This window comes from Gobius niger (assembly GCF_951799975.1).
Source record: "Gobius niger genome assembly, chromosome: 22".
In the NCBI taxonomy this organism is placed as follows: Eukaryota; Metazoa; Chordata; class Actinopteri; order Gobiiformes; family Gobiidae; genus Gobius; species Gobius niger.
In genome coordinates, this window is record NC_136873.1 from 10,396,749 (window position 1) to 10,403,394 (window position 6,646).

A 6,646-nucleotide genomic window follows, 5' to 3' on the forward strand; every position below is an offset into this window, starting at 1 on the left:
CATTTTTTGTCACATTTTTGTCATTTTTTAATCAACTTTTTGTCATTTTTATCAATTTTTAGTCACATTTTAATCAATTTTTTATCAATTTTGTATCACATTTTTTGTCACATTTTTGTAAATTTTTAATCATTTTTTTATAAATTTTTTGTCACATTTTTGTCATTTTTAATCAATTTTTAATCAATTTTTTTCACATTTTTATCACATTTTTTGTCACATTTTTTGTCAACTTTTTGTCATTTTTTGATCAAATTTTTGTCATTTTTTAATCATTTTTTAATCAATTTTTTATCGAATTTTTGTCATTTTTTTAAATCATTTTTTTCTCAAATTATTTTCACTTTTTATTTTATTTTATTTTTTTTTTTCAATTTCTTGTGACATTTTTGTGACATTTTTGCCACTTTTTCATCCATTTTTCGTCACTTTTTTGTCACATTTCCATCATTGTTTTTGTCTCAGTTTTGTCGCTATTTTCACACCTTTTTTCCAGAAGCTTTTGGATTGGGGTAAAGCCAAACTGGAGAAAATGTGCTCGGTTCAGGTGGGAGTTAAGGGGTTAAATAGTCGTGTAAAAACACATCCACTGCTCTTTAATGCCATTTAAATTGTATTTTCTGCACTTTTAAGGGCTGGTGAAGCTCCTGGAGAAGAGACGCTCAGTGAACTCCCACCACAACAGAAACACAACAAAGGGAATGAGGAAGTGAACGCGCTCGGCCCAAAGGCACAAGCCAATAAGAAGGATTCGCTCGTTTAGGATAATTAGGCGTGGGCTGAGGGTGAGTCTCCGGGAACACAAAACACCTCACAGCACAACGATAACCTCACACCTGCTTTTACACATGGTGCTTCTCAGGTTTCAGCTTCATCAGCAACAACAAAATGTGTAATATATATATTTTAAATGCTCTAGTCCAGGGGTAGTAGCAAGTTTGTGTCGTGGAGGCCGATTAATCACAAAGAAGAAGCTAACAGGCTAACGGGTAAAGCTAACTGTGGGCTAGCGCCACTTAACCCCTTAACTCCCACCTGAACCGAGCACATTTTCTCCAGTTTGGCTTTACCCCAATCCAAAAGCTTCTGGAGAAAAAGGTGTGAAAATAGCGACAAAACTGAGACGAAAACAATGATGGGAATGTGACAAAAAAGTGAGAAAACATTGGCAAAAAAGTGATGAAAATTTGATGACAAAAAAATGACAAAAAATGACAAAAAAATCACATAAATTTGACAAAAAATGACAAAAAATTGATGAAAAATTGACAAAAAATGACGAAAATATGATAAAAAATTGACAAAAAAATGACAAAAAATTGATTAAAAATTGACAAAAAATGACAAAAATGTGACAAAAAAAATCACAAAAAAATCACATAAATTTGACAAAAAATCACAAAAATTTGATTTAAAAAAATTGACAAGAAATTGACAAAAAATGACAAAAAAATGATAAAAAATCACATAGATTTGACAAAAAATCACAAAAAATTGATGAAAATATGACAAAAAATGACAAAAAATGTGACAAAAAATGGGCAAAAAAATGACTAAAAAATGACAAAAATATGACAAAAAAATGACAAAAAAATGACAAAAAAATCTCATAAATTTGACAAAAAATAGATGAAAAATTAAAAAAAAATGACAAAAAATGACAAAAATGTGACAAAAAATGTGACAAAAAATGGACGAAAAAATGACAAAAAAATGACCAAAAAAGTTCCAAAAATGAGTTGAAAACCCAACAAAAAAACGATGAAAAAAAAATCTGATGACGTGAGGAAAAACATCCTCTCGGTTCAGGCGGGAGTTAAGAGGTTAAACATGAGCTGCTTTTCCCTGCAGTCAGAAATCTAAACATAAAACAGTATTTTTATTTTTGTTGGCAGTTTTTCTGTCAGTGGTTCCCCTGTTCTGCCCCGGCCCCTGTATGCTCGGATTCGCCCCTGCTCAAACACAGCCTTCTGGGCTTTGTGTGGCTGCGGGAAACAACCTCTAAGTGCCGTAACTTTCAAGAGAACGCTTTAAAACACAGAAAAGACATTATTTCAGACGTTTTCCTTTGATGCCTCTGTTATATCGGTGAGCAGAGTCTGCAGTTTGCTCAGTTTGCTCAGTTTCAAACATGAACAGAGGCTCTGACTGTTCTAAGACATAAAGCTTAATGGTCAGACCTCGTGCACATAACGACGTACGTAAGTTTAGCAGATGTGATTTTTAACCTTCTAACGTTCCTTCAGAACAACTCAACGCTCCGTGTGTTTAATCCATGATCTGTGACTGAAGGACAGACTCAGGGTAAAGGATGTGGGTGTGTCCTCGCTCTCTGAGGAGAAGAACTGACCCCAGATCAGCACAGAGAGCGGGAAACACGTGTGTCCCGATTGGTCGACAGTGTCATGTGATCACAGTTCAGTGCCGCAGGTTCGAGTCCTGAACTTCTTCATACTTTTCCCAAATGCAAAAGAACCTCTTAACCCTGAGCCGAGCACGTTCTCTCCAGTGTGGCTTTACCCAAATCTAAAAAAAAGAATCAAAATGGACTTTTAACCCCTTAACTCCCGCCTGAACCGAGCACGTTTTCTCCAGTTTGGCTTAATGATGGTAATGTGACAAAAAAGTGAGAAAACATTGACAAAAAAAGTGACAAAAAATTGATGGAAAAGTGGCAAAAATGTCACAAAAATGTCACAAGAAATAGGCGGCGTTCACGATTTCGAATGTGATGATGTCATAATAGGTGTGTTTGAGATGAGCCAGACGGACGCAGTTTTGACAGCCGACTGCAGACGCACGGTGCCGGTTAGATTTCTGTCCGACTTGCTCCAGACGGGCTCTGATGTCACGGGCACGTGGGGCACGGAAAGATCGTGAGACCCCAACGAGAGCAGCCGACTTGCTCAGCCGCTGCATCTCTCCAGAGGCAACTGCAGCGGCTCCACGGCCCCGTGCATGATGGGAAAACACCCACCTGTCCACGGCTCACGCTCAGGTGATTGGATACGAGTCTGCTGTGATCACAAACGTGCTCCTCACCCCCTCCCCTCTCCCCTTTAGATCTGAACAAATAAACTATGACTGAAACTATTAAAGTTATGTATCGCCCCCTAAAATAGAGCTCATGTTTGATGCTTTTCAGAACAAACTCGTGATTTAAAAGGACGTATTTTATCTCACAAACTTGAACAAACAAACGAATGGGAAAGTTTTCTCTGATGAAGAATGATGTCTCTGGAGTAAAGGAAACAGAGCAGGAGGTGAAGGACTTTTATTTAGGATAAACTTTAAATGAACGCGATATCTGAACGAGACGCTGCGTGATCTGAGGCCGCTCTCGCTCCTCTCTGCATGTGGAGCGGTCGGATGGGCTTCAGACTTTTTTTCTCCGCCCCCGTTGCGCCGGCTACTCTCGCCGATCATCCAGGCGAGCCGCAACGGCATCTCAAACACACCTAATGTCAGATGGAGGGCGGGGCCAATGCAACTCTATGGGAGAAATGCAGTTTTTGAAAGAAATCTCCAAAACGAAGATTGACAAATGTTTTTCCTCTTCAGTATCTGATCATGATCGGATTCACAAACCTGTGATATTATTTTTATGTTTGAAAGTCCTTTCTATTGGACAACATCATGGTCTTGTTTTCACATATTGTCACCACTTTTTGACATTTTTTAGAGATAATAATTGGACATTAGCTCATATGTGCCGACAGAGGAGACGATGAACTTTGTGACAGTTTTTGTTTCATGTGGATTCCTCCAGTAATGACTGAGATATGAGCCAAAAAACAAAGACATAAAAATATGCATTTTGTCAGTTACCACCGTTACCATAGTTACCGTCAGTTGCTCCACCTCAATGTTAAACTATGGGCTCTTTAGAATGTTGTGATGTCACGTGAACGCAGCCTATTGACAAAAAATTTACGAAAAAATGACAAAAATGTGACAAAAAAATTACAAAAAATTGACAAAAAAATTAACAAAAATGTGACAAAAATTGATAAAAATTTGATCAAAAAATGACAAAAAAAATGACAAAAAATTAACCAAAAAAAATACAAAAATGTGATAAAAAAATGTGATAAAAAATGACAAAAAATTGACAAAAAATGTGATAAAAAATGACAAAAAATTGACAAAAAATGACAAAAAAATAACAAAAGATTGATGGAAAAGTGGCAAAAATGTCACAAAAATGTCACAAGAAATTGACAAAAAATTAACAAAAAAATGCGACAAAAAAATTAACAAAAAATGACCCAAAGAAATTACAAAAATATGATAAAAAAAATTTCAAAAAATTGACAAAAAATAACAAAAAATCTATGGAAAAGTGACAAAAATGTCACAAAAATGTCACAAGAAATTGTCAAAAAATGTGACAAAAAATGACAAAAATGTGATTAAAAAATTTACGAAAAAATGACAAAAAAATGACAAAAAAGTTACAAAAATGAGTTGAATACCCAACGAAAAAATGATGGAAAAAAAACCTGATGACGTGAGGAAAAAGATCCTCTCGGTTCAGGCGGGAGTTAAGAGGTTTAAACAAGGCACTAAAACAATAATTCCATAAAAGAGCATTTCCTTTGAGTGTGTCTCATTTATTTGAGTCATCAGAACACGTCTCTGTTCTTCACAGTCACCCCAGCGTTCCCTCTTCGTCTCCATCGCCGCCGCCGCCGCTTGTGTTTCTGTATTAAACCGCTCGCCGCCGTCGTCCCGCGTCCCGCCTGATATTATTCACACACATTACTCTTATGAAAAGCAATATCGGAGCAGGAGCCGTTGTTCAGGTGCCAAAGCGCTGTGTGGGAAGATGAATGTGCCGCGACGCGGGAAGAAAAATCTATTTAAGCCGGCGATTTGTCATGATTCGAGACACTGTCATAACCCGAGCGAATACATTACTGTTCTACCTGCAGAAACACTAAACGTGGAAGATTTTCTAGAAACAAGTGAATCTGATCGTCTCCAGTTTGAAAAGATACAAAAAATCTATCTTTAGATTCAAGTGTTGATGTTGTTGTTTTTCCCATTTTTTTCCTAATTTTTTATTACTAATATTTCCACTTTCTCCCCACATTTTTTCTCCTAAATTTCCAGACGATTCCCCGTTTTCTCTTAGTTTTTCTCCATTGGTTTGGCTCATTTCTTGAAACAGAAAGTACATTCTTTAACCCCTTAACTCCCGCCTGAACCGAGCACATTTTCTCCAGTTTGGCTTTACCCCAATCCAAAAGCTTCTGGAAAAAAGCTGTGAAAATAGCGACGAAACTGAGACGAAAACAATGATGGAAATGTGACAAAAAAGTGAGAAAATATTGATGAAAAAGTGATGAAAAATTGGTGAAAAAGTAGCAAAAATGTCACAAAAAATGTGACAAAAAAGACAAAAAAATGAAAAAAAAATTGATAAAAATTTGATACAAAATTAACAAAACAATTACAAAAAAAATGAAAAAAAATGAAAAAAATGTGACAAAAAAATCACAAAAATTTGATAAAAAATGGACGAAAAAATTACAAAAATGTGACAAAAACTTGATAAAAAAAATTGACAAAAAATGACAAAAAAAATATTAAAAAATGACAAAAAAATATAAAAAATGACTAAAAAATGACACAAAAAAAAAGTATAAAAAATGACGAAAAATTTACAAAAATGTGACATAAATGTGACAAATTGTGATAAAAAATTACGAAAAATGACGAAAAAATGTGACAAAAATTTGATGAAAAAATTGATGAAAAAATTAGAAAAATGTGATAAAAAATGAATAAAATGTGACAAAAAAGTGATGAAAAATTGATGAAAAAGTAGCAAAAATGTCAAAAAATGTGACAAAAAATGAAAAAAAAATTATAAAAAATTGATAAAAAATTAACAAAAAAATTACAAAAATGTGACAAAAAAATGACAAAAAAATTACAAAAAATGACGAAAAAATTACAAAAATGTGACAAAGATTTGATAAAAATGGTGTTCATGGTCTTGACTCATTTTGACACTTTAACAACAGACATTAGACTGAGAATCAACAACATCTATTCACGTGGAAACATCATTGTCTGCAAGAGATTCATTGAGACATGGATTTGAAATTCATGGGAAATTCAGTTTATGTTGTGAACATTTGCCAAGCGGTTTGGAGATGTTGTTTTGAGAATGTCACTTCTGTTTCAAGAGATGAGCCAAACACATTATTGTCCTGTTTCTGGTTCTAAATATTTCAATATATTCATTGTTCAGGTATCGGTATCGAAAACCAAGTGTCGCTAAAGTAGATCCCATTTAAATCCTGCACCACAGCCATGACAGCTGGTGCAGCCCCGGTATGAATGAAACATGTGCAGAGGGAGAGAGCGACCTCCAGTGGCCAAACGAGGAACTGATCCCAAAGTCCAGCAGTTACTTTAGGAGTTAAGTTTAACCCCTTAACTCCCGCCTGAACAGAGCACATTTTCTCCAGTTTGGCTTTACTCCAATCCAAAAGCTTCTGGACAAAAGCTGTGAAAATAGCGACAAAACTGAGACGAAAACAATGATGGAAATGTGACAAAAATTGAGAAAACATTGACAAAAAAGTGATGAAAAATTGATGAAAAAGTGGCAAAAATGTCACAAAAATGTCAC